Source organism: Drosophila biarmipes, chromosome 3L (assembly GCF_025231255.1).
Source record: "Drosophila biarmipes strain raj3 chromosome 3L, RU_DBia_V1.1, whole genome shotgun sequence".
In the NCBI taxonomy this organism is placed as follows: Eukaryota; Metazoa; Arthropoda; class Insecta; order Diptera; family Drosophilidae; genus Drosophila; species Drosophila biarmipes.
In genome coordinates, this window is record NC_066613.1 from 3,263,037 (window position 1) to 3,277,270 (window position 14,234).

The following is a 14,234-nucleotide window of genomic DNA, read 5'->3' on the forward strand; positions in this document are numbered from 1 at the left end:
CCACAGATGCCAGTAATTTAGCCCTTGGAGCCGTGCTTTCTCAAAATGGCCATCCTATATCCTTTATTAGCAGAACACTCAATGAACACAAATTAAATTACAGCGCTATCGAAAAGGAGTTACTCGCCATAGTTTGGGCCACTAAAACTTTTCGACATTATTTACTAGGACGACATTTTTTCATTGTAGTGACCATCATCCTCTTAGATGGCTGCATACATTAAGAGAACCGAATGCCAAGTTACAGAGATGGAGAGCTAAATTAAACGTATACCAATTTAAAATCGACTATATTAAAGGGAGAAGAAGAATTAAAATTGAAGGAAATCATCATAGCGAAGTTACTCAACATAGTGCACACGAAGACAATAGCAATTTTCTTCATTTAACAAAAAAACCAACAAATTCTTTCAAGAAACAAATAATTTTCATTAAGTCTGATAAAAATAAAGTAGAGAATTCAACAATATTTGGCAACTCCTTTCCACAATTCAATCAAATGAAAGACATTCGAAAAGGCCAAACAGATTTCACTTGATTATTTTATTCATAAAAACATTTCCATTTATATTGAGAGCGATGTAGATTATGAACTTATTCAAAGAGCACACAAATAATTAGGACCACCTAAACTAAAGTAATTCGCAGTCTCTACCTTTTAAAGAATGTTTTTTCATATGCCGAGTTTAAAGAAATTATACTTCAATCACATGAAAAACTCTTACATCCTGGTATACAGAAAATGACAAAATTATTTAAAGAAAATCACTTCTTTCCCAATATCCAATTATTAATTCAAAACATAATAAATGAATGCAACATATGCAATCTGGCTAAAACAGAACACAGAAACACAAAAATGCCTTTTAAAATCACACCCAACCCTGAACATTGTAGAGACAAATTTGTTGTAGATATTTATTCATCTGAGAGAAAACATTACATCAGTTTCATTGACATTTATTTTAAATTCGCTTCACTTGAACAAATTAAAACAAAGGACTGGTTAGAATGCAGGAACGCGCTAATGCGTATTTTTAAACAGTTAGTTAAATCCAAATTACTAAAGGCAGATTGACCTTTCTCCAGCTTGACTCTTAAGCGATGGCTTGAAGCAGAAGGAATTGAATTAAAACTCAATACGGCAAAAAACGGAGTAACAGACGTCGAAAGACTTTATAAGACAATAAATGAAAAAATCCGAATAATTAATTCACCCGATGATGAAGAAGTAAAATAAAGCAAGATAGAAACAATCCTTTACAACCATAAAATTAAACATGACACTACTGGACAAACACCTGCTCAAATATTCTTATAAGCTGGGCATCCATTATGAGACACTGAAAATATTAAAGAAAGGAATTTAAATGGGTAAACTCGAAAATCCATTTAAAACATAAAAAAATGTTAAAGAAATAGACGAAGACTATTAGAAAATTACTAATCGAAATAGAGAAACCAAATACTAAAAAACACAATTTAAGAAAGAAAGGATAACTAATGCCGTTAAACTCCCACAGCAACCTTCTGTACAATGATGTTCAACAAATTCCGACCTTGGCTATTTATTCTTCTCAAGCATTCCAATTCAAATACCGGTAGTGTATGAACATCACTGTCTAAGAATTAATTTAACGGAAATCAATATCATCGAAAATTCTTTTCGTAACAAAATCACAGACTCGCCCACAATGAAATACTTGTACAATAAACTACTAAAAGAATTAAATGGTAAAACTATTCATCAGCAAAATAGGCAGAAACATAAACGTGACATAATAGGTTCATCCTTTAAATTTCTTTTTGGCACACTAAATGAAAATGATAGAATAAAAATTAACAAAAAAATGGATCTAATTGCAGAAAATTCAATACAACTTCAAAAATTAAATGATGTTATAAGGTTTGTGAATGAAGGACTTATTGAGTACATTGTAGACATAGAAATGGGCATGCAACTTTCCCGTCTTTGACTTTTTAACCCAAAGTTGCTTAAATTCGGTAAACTAGAAAGCATTGACAGTCAACATATACTTTTAATTAAAACATCAACTTGGATTGACCATAAAAATAACGAATTACTTCTTATTTTACATATCCCTATTAATCACAAAACTATTAACACCATTAACATAATCCCTTTCCCGACCGTAATGGGTATCAGTTAGACTATTCAGACCAAAATATATAATTTTAATAAAATTTATAATCAAGACAATAAAGAAGTTAATAATGAATGTATTAAAAATATAATTAAGCGCAAGAACCCAACTTGTAATTTTGAATTAACTCTCTCAAAAGAAATAATTCAATACGTTGAGCCAAATATTATACTTACATGGAATCTAACTGAACTACAATCGCACAAAACTGTTAAGAATTAAATGGCAATATAAAAATAAATGGAAACAAAATTATTAAAATAACAAAATGTAGAGTTAAAATTGAAAATGTTATTTTAAGCGAAAATTGGTAAAGTCCAGAATTTGATTTAACACCATTGTATTTACCGATTAATGTAACTAAGATAAAAATGGTAGAACACAATGACGTTTTAAAACTAATTTCAGAAAATAACACTACACTTTACGTATTTCTAATAATTGTAGTTATTGTTCTTATTATTTTTGCCCTACCAAAGTTTTTTTAAACTAAATCCACTCACCATTTTATAAACAAAAATTAAAAAACAAGAAAAAAACAATCAGGAACCACAACAAGAAATAGAACGGGCACGAGACCAGTTCTCTGCATTGTACCCTGAAATGCCTGCCCAAGCATAGGCAACCCTTTTTAAGGGGAGGGATGTGACTTATTCACATAGTCAGTTATGTACCAAAAAATACAGAATAAGCAGCGTAGGCGATCCCACGATGAATCAATGTAAACAATCCACATCCGGAACAGGCGACTCCGCTCTTCAGTAACATAAACAATTCTTGCAATCAATAAGTGTCGCACCCTGAGTGGCAATCTTATTCTCAAATTATTGTATACAATCAATATCCCAAACGGGCGACTTTGCTCCCAAACTTATGTACAATCCATATCCCAATCGCTCCTAAACTTTTGTAAACAAAGGGCAGCGCAAGAAAGATTTTTGTCACAAGAAATTAGTCTTAAGCTGAGTTCATTTGAATAAAGATGTGAAACTAAATATTCGTTAATTTATTCTTCTTAGCGTTGTCCTTAATCAACTGACGGAACATTAGTTCGACTCATTAAATTAATAAACAATTTTACTATATATCGCGTAGAAGTAACTTCTAAGACATTTCTGAGCGATAGAAAGGCGATATCACACATTTCGATCTCAAAGAAGAAGACACTTCTGCTATAGATAGATGATACAAAAACAAAGTTACTGGGAAAAAGGAGGACACGTTAATTGCCGTTACCCTTTTATTCTGAAAATTCGTCTATCTCTTTAGCGTCAGTTTATTTTTCCATTTGCTTGTGATCAGTCCAGTTTTGTATAAAATTTGTGTTTCTTTAGTTTTCGGAATTTTTTAAATTGTATAATACTTTAAAATGTCCAACACAACGAAGAGTGCAAATGTACGTGAAGCGTTGCAGTGAAATAAGCATTCAAAGATTCTCCACCTAATTATAAAAGGTAATTCCTCCAAATTTATTTTTATTTTAATTATAAAAAAATGTTTCTTCTGTTTATTACAGAAATGGTTCTTATTAAATTTCTCATGTGAACGGAGATGGAAATAAATAAAATTATTAAACAGCATTTCCGACATACCAAGGAAATTTATTTTTATTTTAAATATAAAAAAAATGTTGCTTCTGCTTATTTCAGAAATGGTTCTTATTAAATTTCCCATGTGAACGGAGATGGAAATAAATAAATAATAATTCATAAGCAGCATTTCTGACATGCCAAGGACCGTGTCTACAAGCGCTCAAAGACCTTATGAAAAAAGAAGTTAGAAGAAGTTACTTCGGCGATATCGCATTCGGATCGCGGAAGTCACTCCTGTCGGGAAAGAAATGTTCCACTTCGGCGACACTTCTCGGAGTCATATGTTTTTCATATATATTCTCATTTTTATACTATTATTATTTTATTATATATTTACTGCGTTTATACGATGGCAATATCATGCTTTAATTTCATGATTTCGGCCCATTCGTATGTGCATAAACACTGTTTCGTGATTTCGACAACACACGCAATGCCACAGCTCGCAACATAAAATATCAACAATTCAGATCTCTCACATCACTGAAACTATTGGTCATCACTAAGAACAAAACGTAAACAAAGGTAAATATTTACAAGCATTGACAGAAAAGTGGGTTTTATTTCGTAGCTATTCATGTTTTAGCCAAGCGCTCCCTCCCAACCTTGGGTACTTTTAAGATGCTGTTGCGCACCACCCATAATCTGTGGCGGTTCCATCATCCCCCACTGACAATTTACTCACACATTGTGAGTTTTACAATAGTGTATATTCATGTTCCTCCTAACCGGTCTATCTTTCCTCAGCCTTCAAGACCAAAACTTAGCCACCGTCTTCGAGATTTACGCGGTCAAAGCAGAGGATCTGTTGCTAGGAATAGCCTACGAGCACCGCCTCTACCAGTCATGTAATGGGAACACAACCCTTAAAAGGTACACAAGCAAGGCGTACTTGCTTGGTCACCTAATCCTGAGAAGCTCCTGGGAGAAAAGAAGGTACAGGCCAAAATGTACGTAACTGCACTGTAAACTATAACATTTAGCTAATACTCGCGACCTTTCTTATTCTTGGCAAACGACGAGGACAAATACGGCTCTCGGGTCAAAATTCGGATAAATGCACAATTACACAGGGATAATCAAGGTACATGTGATTTAATTTATTTTATATTACGGCCACTGCTAGCCGGCACGGAGGGCCTGATTATTTTTCGTCGGGGGTCAGTGTCCATATTGGTCTTCCAGGTAAATAACTGCCGCCCAAAAAAAATGGTGGTAATTCGCAACACCGCGATGCGACGACTGGAAGATCACGAGATGAGGTGGATGTTGTAGTCCGAAACGGACTCAACGAGAAATGCTGGATGTCGTCGGCGCGAATAGCGAAGGGCGTTCTCGGCTGGTCTTCTGTGCGCGGCACCGATGGCTAGCAGCCAAATTGTGAGTAGTATGTAATATTGTAGCAGAACTCCCAAGAATAAAGTGAAACTCCCAAGTAAGACTCCCGGGTCCTTTATGTCGGGACCCCGGTTGCCTTATAAAAGATTAATAATAAATACCGCACTCTATGCTAACTATCACTCACTTTTATTTAATTTTAAGCATAAAATTTAACTTAGAACTTCTAGCTGCATCTGTCTGGTTTGGTGACTATACCAATATCTGCTGACCATCTTTGTTTCTCCCCCGCCATACTACATGGCCATTTAAGGTAATCTCAGAGCAAACCGGACTTAGTCCTCAAAGGCCAGATCGGCCGCCAGATTCATTCAGCTCATGCAACTATCGCCCTATCGGTCCCTCCCATTATCGACTACAACTGCAACACATATAATTAATCTACTTCACAAATTAAATAGTATCCAGGTTTCTTTTGTGAAACATACCCCCTAAAACGTATGGATAGGCAAAAAAGTTTAAAGCTCAGGCAGGCTTATAATGTAGTAGTATGTTCACATATCGAATGCACACTGTACTCAGTGTTACGCATCGATTTAAGTACAGCCCCTTTATTTGTCATTTTTGCATTTGACCACAATAACAAAACACAAATTTAGAAACCAAAAAGGCCCGGTTATATGTCCGCCATCGAATGCGTGTGAACTGCAGTGTCAGCATATTTGATATGTGCGACCGCTCCGACAGCCAAGTGAACATAGTAACTCTCTCTCATATATATACACTATTATACATAAGCGTTGATCGCGGCTCTGCCGACGTCTTTGCCGACACAGCCGGGCCATCTTAGCTTTATGCAAATATGTAACAGAATTAAGAAATCAGAATTTAAGAATGAAAGCTTGGGAGCGCACCGTCGAGTCGCTCCCAAGTCAACAATAAAGATCATTTTAACACTAAACTAGTAAATTAGTACATGTGGCACCATTTGCAGAAAAAAAATGTCAATACGTGTCTTTATACAATAATGTGTTGCATGTACAACTTGAGGTGTTGTCAATGGGTACACACTTTAAGGCTTAGCCGAAAATCGTAAAAACTGCTTTTGAAAATTAGGAATAAGGTTTAAAAAATATCGGAAAAAAAAACTTTTTGTCATAATCTTTAAATGATAATATTAAGACAAATCTTGTTAGGAAAGCGAACAAAGTATTTCAAAATACCTTTCTAACGATTGCAGAAACCTATAGCTTTAAAAGTTCTCTAGTTATAAGTATACAAAATTGAGCTATTTATTTTTTTTGGGCTAGTTTTTTTAAATGAGTTAAAAGTGAAGTTTCTCCTATTAAGCTGTACAACATCATTTTTAATTTTCAGGACCTTCAAAAAGTGTTTGGATATGCACAAAGGCAGTGTAAGATGCGCTAAACTGGTAACCTTTTTTGTTGATTAATAATCTTGTCACGGGTATTTGTTCAAGAATGTATCGGATGTCAAAAGATGAGGAATCTGAAGTGCTATACATTTTAAAATTTAATTTAATATTTATGTAGACGTTTTTAGGAAATTAGAAAAAAAGGTATTTAGTATATGTAAATTACTAAATGTCCCCTGGCAGCAATCCAAGTGTCGGCAGCAGAAGGGGGTGTGCCGGGCAGGTCAGCCTAGCGGTCTTCCTTCTTGGCTGGGAAGTACGTAGGGAATTAATCAGTCCCGCGCAGCAGTCAATGTGTCGGCAGCGGGAGAGGTTGTGCCGGACAAGTCAGCCTAGCGGTTTCCCTTCTTAGTTAGGAATTATGTAGGGAGGAACTACCTCCGTTATCATTGGCCCTTAAGGCACAACAACCAATAATAATAAATGTGTAACGGCTGAGCCGGAATTCAAATTCAAGAGCGATGGCTCTGTCTTTATTGAGATATCAAAATGAACTGAACTTAAAGCTAACATAAAAAGGGACTCATAGCGGCCACTCCAATGGGTAGTGCTTGCCAAAATTACTTTTGAACGGATCGAGGTGTTTTTGTTCCCACCGACCCCAAATAATTAAATTTTCTAAATTTTTACTTTTTCACTTTCCTCGCACTTTCTCCCAAGCCAATTGATTTTTTTTGAAGTCCCTCATTTTATGCACCACTCGCAATAATCGGACGATTACAGTAGATTTTCATTTCTTCGTGTATATATAGTAGTTGCCTTGGCACACCCTGCAGGTGCGCTTCGTCACTACGTGGACTGCCGTCCACAGTGATATGAATCAATAAGAATAAAACTAGCTTGCCAGAAACATCTACTCACACCGGCCCCTACAACTCAAATTTTTGTAATTTTCTCTTTTACACCTTTACTGCTCTTTCTCCAAAAGCAATTGAAATATTTTCTGTTTAGTTTTGTTTAAATATATGTTTCAATCGGACCAACACAGAAGTTTTTATTAGCGGCTATATATATAGTAGTCGACAGCATACTCTCCTGTTGAGCGTTTGCCCCTACGTAAACTGCCGTCCACAGTAATTTAAGATCATCTGGTAGCGCCTTCGGAGCCCCCCGAGAAGACTACCCAAAAAGCAATGAGGAACGTGAAAATTCTGCGTTTCCTAAAAGGGTGCTGCCGAAGACTCCTGAAGCTAAGGAGTCACCAGGAATCTACCCCATCCTTAAACCATGGAGCCATCGTGTTACTGTAGTTTAAAAAAATTATTTGATTTAATGAAGAAAATTAACAATTAAGAAAATATTCAAAAAGCTGGCTGACTAATGACTAAATGACTTCCCGGTTGACTGAGAGACTCTAGCTTTAAGTCTGTGGATCAGTCCCCTCAAAATAATATGTTTTCCACATCTTTTTGCCCACATCCTTTTGGCCCATTTTTTCCGACTTTGGACTAACACGAACGCATACATAAATATATTTCTCATTCTCAGCCTCTGGCGTCATAGCTTTTCTTCTCGGTCGATTGTGTATTGACGAGACCAGTATATTTCAGTTAAAATTGTCTTTCTCGTATGACAGTGTGCGTTACAATTTTAAAGGGTTGTGAGCGTTACAGACGGCGTGTCACCCTTGTGAAACAAACTTGCTCTATAGAATCTATTTATCTATGTATATATAGAATGTGCATGGCTTATTCCAGTAATGCAGCTTTTATAATTTTCGAGATAAAAACCTTCAAATGGTCAGAGGTTCAGGTCTAGAAATACTCGGCTAGTGATCTTGATCAGAAATATATATACTTCATTTGTTTGAAAAGTCTTCCTAGTAGCTGTTACATACCTTAAGACGAATCAATCGCTCAGGGAGCTCGAGTGAATAAACTTCACAAACCGACTGGAGTTAATAAAAAACATCGCAAGCCGTCTCTTGTTAAAATTTTCTTTTTTTTTTTAAATTCCTACCAACTCCCTTCCTTCAGAACTTCTATATTACGTTTGTATTTAGAGTTAGTATTTTATGTTAAATAGAATTATTTAAATCTAGTATTTTATAGTAATGAGAGTAAATAAGTTAGATATGAGTCGTTTCAGCAGTTCTAAGTGCCGCTATTCATAAATAATGTGAAGTTCTGCAACAAACGTTCTGGGCCGCCATGCACTCCCAACGGCACTCGGATTAGACCAAACATATCGACTCTACTTATTCTAGAGGATCGACCGACTTTGACACGGTCATTCCATTATTTGCGACGTTAACCGTGGCTTTTATGGGAAACAGTACGTGCATCGGCGCACAACTTTGGTAAAAAAAACTATGTTCGACGCTTTTACGATTGAAAAAGTTAGGATCTGCTAGGAAGATACTATTTGGAATACAATAAGGAGCGATTGCAGTGTTCGACGCGTTTACGATTGAAAAAGTAAGGATCTGCTAGGAAGATACTATTTGGAATACAATAAGGAGCGATTGCAGTTGCTTTTGGGCGTTACCATGAGACCTTTTGAAGGAGTTAATTCGAGACCAAATGGATTGCACAGATAGCTGTACATGAGGAATTCAATACCAGCACATTTTTACCTCATGGCGTTATCAGAGATATTTGGAAATTATTTTTTTAACTCTTCATAATAAAATTGACCTGTGACCCAAAATCTAACAACGTTTGTTTTCTGCCTGACTTTGAACCTTTGCGAGTAAGACCTAATCAATTCTTTGGGGTAAGGCTGACTAAGCAAGGCACTGAGTTATCTGATTGTCCGAAGGCGGAGGCGATTAATTGCTAGGGGATGCTAGAGAGTTCAATGTATACCGATGTAGAACATTATGATGGGGTTTTGTACAAACTCGACAACGAGAGTATTGGCATGATCATACTCCATCTACCCTACGTAGACAATTGGTGCAAAGACCTATACTCTTTACGAATTTGAACCGAACTTCTGCCGAGATACTTGAGAAGGAAGGACAACTTTGAATACTAACGTTTACTAAGCGTCTCTGAGCCATCTTTTCATAAAGGAAAGTGAAAGCATTTTGGGATCTCCTCTAGACATGACGATGTGAATTATTATTGCGTTGGCGAGAATTTTTTCGTTACTGAGTGAGAGAATAGATAACTTAATACGACGGATGGCGCATGCATTATTGCATGTAATTTAAACAAGCGAGATTTGCTTTAAAAATATATTATGTACTGATTATCGTAAACCGTAACCAAGGCCTTATTGGCATTTGCGAAATTTTTTTCGGTAATCGCGTAAGCCTTTACTGCTGTTGAACTGTTAAACATATCTATAACATTTAGAACGCTGCGTAGTTGCCGTTGAATTTCGGGAGTTTCATATGTGGTAGTATTCTGCTGTGACTTGCTTAGGAATTTAAGCTACAATGATTTCTTTCTCTTTCAGACCGATTAAAATTTGACGTTAATAACAACAATCAACATATTAGTTTATTATTAATTGTCTCTTATTTTTGTTTGAACTCGAACGCCTTTTTGATGCATTCATTTAAAATTCCAAAACGACATTTCATTTCGCACGAATTAGGGAGTGTTATTAGACTACGAACTGTGACCAGCAACTTCCCTTTTTTTTATCATTTTTAACAAATAAATGTCATTGCAATGCTGCTGGTAGCCTGCACTCTCCCACCGTTGATATCTACAAGGCTACCCAGTCGTAAGTGACAACATTTCAGGATGAGTTCTTTCATTATGAAATAGAATTAAAAACGTATTCCGGAAGCCTGTCCATTCTTTTTAAACGGGTGAGGGACAAAAACGAATGCACTCGTTGCATGCTTCCGGAAGCATATATCTGGAATGCACCTGAAAGTATCAAACTAAACACATTCTTGGTGCACTCTTCCTATCTGGAAGCTTTTCCAAGGAATACATAAAACTGGATTTCAATTTTATAATTTTTATTTTTATTTCAAGATTAATTTAGATGCCGTGGTTTGTTACCCCCGCTTTTTACTTTACTTTATAACATTACTTCTTGTCGTTTTATCCTTTACGCAGTCCTTCGTGTGTCTATCCATTTTTTGCGAATCTTAAAGATATAAAGCAAAGTGAATATTTAATATTAAATATACATGTATTTATTACGAATGTACAATTAATTTACTTTGGCACAACTACATTGTACATTTATTATTTAATTTGATTAATTTTTTTACGTTCGTATGTTCAATGTACATGAGTACAATCCTTCATATGTATAATGTTATTTTTACTGCGCACTTATGTACATTTGCTTTTTCGTTTTTATTCCTAAATTCCTCATATTGAACTATATACACTTAACTTACCTTTGAAATAATTGACTTAAATTTGATGGCAGAAAGCAATCAAATTTTTAAAATACGAGGCATGAACTTCATACAATACAAGATACTAGAAAAATCTCACGCTTTTTTGCATCTTCTTTTGTCGTTTTCGTTTCCTTTTCAAGATTAACGTTTTTTGTCCTATACTTGCTTCTATAACAGTACACCTGGATGCACAGTATTGAAATACACCCAAATGGCACCCAAAAGTTTGCCCCCAGCACGCACATTTGCTAGGTAAATTTTCATGCGTTTTGTTAAAAAAAAAGAACCAAAACAATGCTTTTGGATGTTTTATTCTGAAACATCTACACCGCAATAGAATGTACCCAGCGCCCACATTTGCCTGCGTAAATTTGCCTGAGTGCCGTTTTGCGTAAAAAAGATACGATCCAGAACTATGTTCTATTCTATTCTATTCTGTAACGTGCACCGGTAGGAAGGACAGGGCTAATGGTATGTGCGGGGCACGCTTTAGAGTACGGCTCTAGCTCGTCGGCTTTGGAGGTGGTGGTCTTGCTTATACCAATAGCCCTTTCCTTCCCTCATTGTTGTTAATTAAAGATTGAGCGTGCTGCAACGAATTGCTAGAAGACTGGCCGGAAAGACAAAAAAAAAAAGGTCTCAAAAAAAAAAAAAAAAGAAAAAACAAAGAGAGAGAAAAGGAGAGGGAGAGAGAGAGGGTGAAAGGAGAGAGAGAGAGAGAGAAAAACGAGAGGGAGAGAAAGGGAACTTCATAATTAATAAAATTTGATTAACAATAAATGTGGAACAATAATAAGTTGTAATATTATAATAGTTTTAATTTTAAATATGTATATGTAATTTTTCCCAGTGCTTTATATTTTAATTAGTTTTGCTTACTGCATGATTTGTATTCCTATAATAATCGTTATTTTCTTTTGTTTTTATCTATTCGATTTAATAATTTTAATTTATTTCTCATGCGTTTCTTTAAACTATATATGTTGCGTGTATGTGCCTAATGAATCATTTCAATAAAATGTATGTGTTTTCAAATAAAAAACTTACAGACAGAACTCCAGCGGCGGCGATCGATCTCCGGCGAAGTACTGAAACCTTGCTGTAGAAAAAAAATAAAATTTTCACCAAACGTTGACATCTCATACGGCACAATCGCGCGGCAAAAGGAAAGATAACATTCTATGTAATTCTGATTTGATTTAAACTTGCACCGACTTCCATTATTTATTGCTTGGTTAGGCATTTACCCTGAAAAGCTTTTAACTTTCTTTTAATTTGTACGCTTTCAACAATTGTTTAAATTCCCTAAAATTTCCCTTGCTCTACATTATTATTATTTTTTGATCAACTATCTAATGTGTTGTGTTGGTACATTTGTATTGGTATATATAATTTTGTAGTGCTTTGCTTTTTAATTTGTTATACAAAATAGAAGCGCTTTAATTTTAATTTTAAATATTTTCTTTTACTTTTTTTGGTTTAATATTTCCATTTTTTTTTTTGTAATTTCGAAGTTCTGCAATACTTAATTTTAATAATACATTTCTATTTAAATTTGTGCGACAGAGTGACGCTCTACTTTTGGCTTTCTAATTTTTCCGTTTTAACTATTCGTTTCCTTCAAACAATGTATCGCATCACTTTTAAATTTCTGTACTTTAATTTACTGTAAAATTTTTTTAAAGGTATTCTCGCATCAAAGTTTAAACTTTTGCCTTCGAAATTGTTTTAATGGTATGCTCGCATCACTTTTCACACACACAAGATTTGGAATTTGTGAACTAGTCTCTGATGTTAATGACTAAAGTTGAGGTTTGAAAATTAAGATGCTGGCCACTGATGCGCTGGTCCAAAGCGGCAAAGATGGCGCTCACTGGCGCTCCGCTGGCCGCAAGTGCGGCGGCAAAGATGGCGCTCACTGGCGTTCCGCTGGCGGCAAGTGCGGCGGCGAAGATGGCGCTCACTGGAGCTCCGCTGTCCGCAAGTGCGGCGTCAAAGATGACGCTCACTGGCGCTCCGCTGGCCAATTGGGACTCGATGCACAAATATTTTCACACAATTGCAAATACGCGTCTATGCTCGCGGGCGGTCACAAAAAAAGTGATTTGACCGGAACCGCCCCAGCTTAACGCAGCTTTTCAACGCAGCTGCCAAAACGTCAAGCTAAGCTTTTGAGTGCAGCTGACGTATAACTTAAAGCTCGGCTTTCCAGCGAAGCAGATGCACTCAAAGTTTCGCCCTTATATCAAGCAACAAAAATCGATACATCACCCTGCTTGAGTGTAAGCTGGAGTTAAACTTGAATACTTTTAAGATGGGATATTTTTAGGCGGTATCTAATTCACATTAGCTTTAGGCGCCGTTACAAAACCCCCCGCTAGAATCAGGCTAGGGTATTGTAATCGTACCCTAGCCTGATTCCGCCTGAAGCGAACTTACTGCCGTATGTCCTTAGCATGGTAATTACCTAACAACCGGCCCTGCCGATCCTCTAACTCGTAATACGAATTGCCTATCGTTCTCCTCACTCGTGCTTTAATAAAGGCAGGCCCAAACTTGGCGTTGTACTGGGTTTGAAAACAACTTTGCTTGAAGTTCCTTCTGTACACTTCTTGTCCGGTAGTAAAGGACACTTCTCTCGATCAGATTATACTTCCGTTTGCTTTGCTCTTGTTTTAATAACATGAGTTTGGAGGCTTTATCGCGAATTAAATCAAACGAATCCTGTCGATTAAACACTAGCGAGCGATCATCCAGCAAATTTAACTTCCTTAACAATCCGTAAGTTGATCCAGACGTGATCATATGCTGTCCAAACGCCATGTAATAGGGCGAGGTTCCTATACTAGAATGAATAGAGGAACTTAATGCACAACTGATTTTCTCAGCACTTCGTCCCAATCTTTCTGATCAGGGCGCAAGTAAGCTCTAATTCCAGCTATAACCGACCTATTTACTCGTTCTGAGGTGTTTGCTTGGCGAGTGAACTTCGTACTGCGTTTATCTTCTTTACAGGCTTCAGAAAAACGTATTTAGATCGTAGAGATCAAGAACAATAAATACTCCAATGTGTCCGTTTCGCGATCGTGGATAGGGCCCAAGAAAATCTACGTAAAGCCGTTGAAAAAACCGCTGACTTTCAGGCGCTCTCCCTAATGGCGGTCAAAACCGGGCCAAAAATAGTATCGCCTAATTCTTCCAACAGTTTTGTGAATACCTGTGAGCACAAGGGATTGTTATGTGCTTGAAACAGGACTTTCGGAACCAGCTCTTTCGGTATCCAAAGCTTCCAGGCATATTCATCGTGTTTACGCTCACCTATGAGATGTTCAGCCGGGAAATTTTTTCCATTTGCCTTCACCTTGTGAAGCAAATCTAAATAGTCTGCG

The 14,234-nt window shown here is 36.4% G+C and overlaps 1 long non-coding RNA gene across 2 annotated transcripts; it reads left to right on the forward strand.

Annotated features, from left to right (window-relative positions):
• Positions 1 to 4,229: 4,229 nt before the first annotated feature.
• LOC108023340 (uncharacterized) lies at positions 4,230 to 8,870 on the forward strand. Of its 2 annotated transcripts, none has more exons than XR_006367970.2 (3): positions 4,230 to 4,282; positions 4,505 to 4,841; positions 4,943 to 8,870. It is a non-coding gene; the product is annotated as an uncharacterized LOC108023340 (long non-coding RNA). The 2 variants fall into 2 exon arrangements; XR_001768079.3 differs by lacking the exon at positions 4,230 to 4,282 and adding an exon at positions 4,312 to 4,447.
• Positions 8,871 to 14,234: the final 5,364 nt, after the last annotated feature.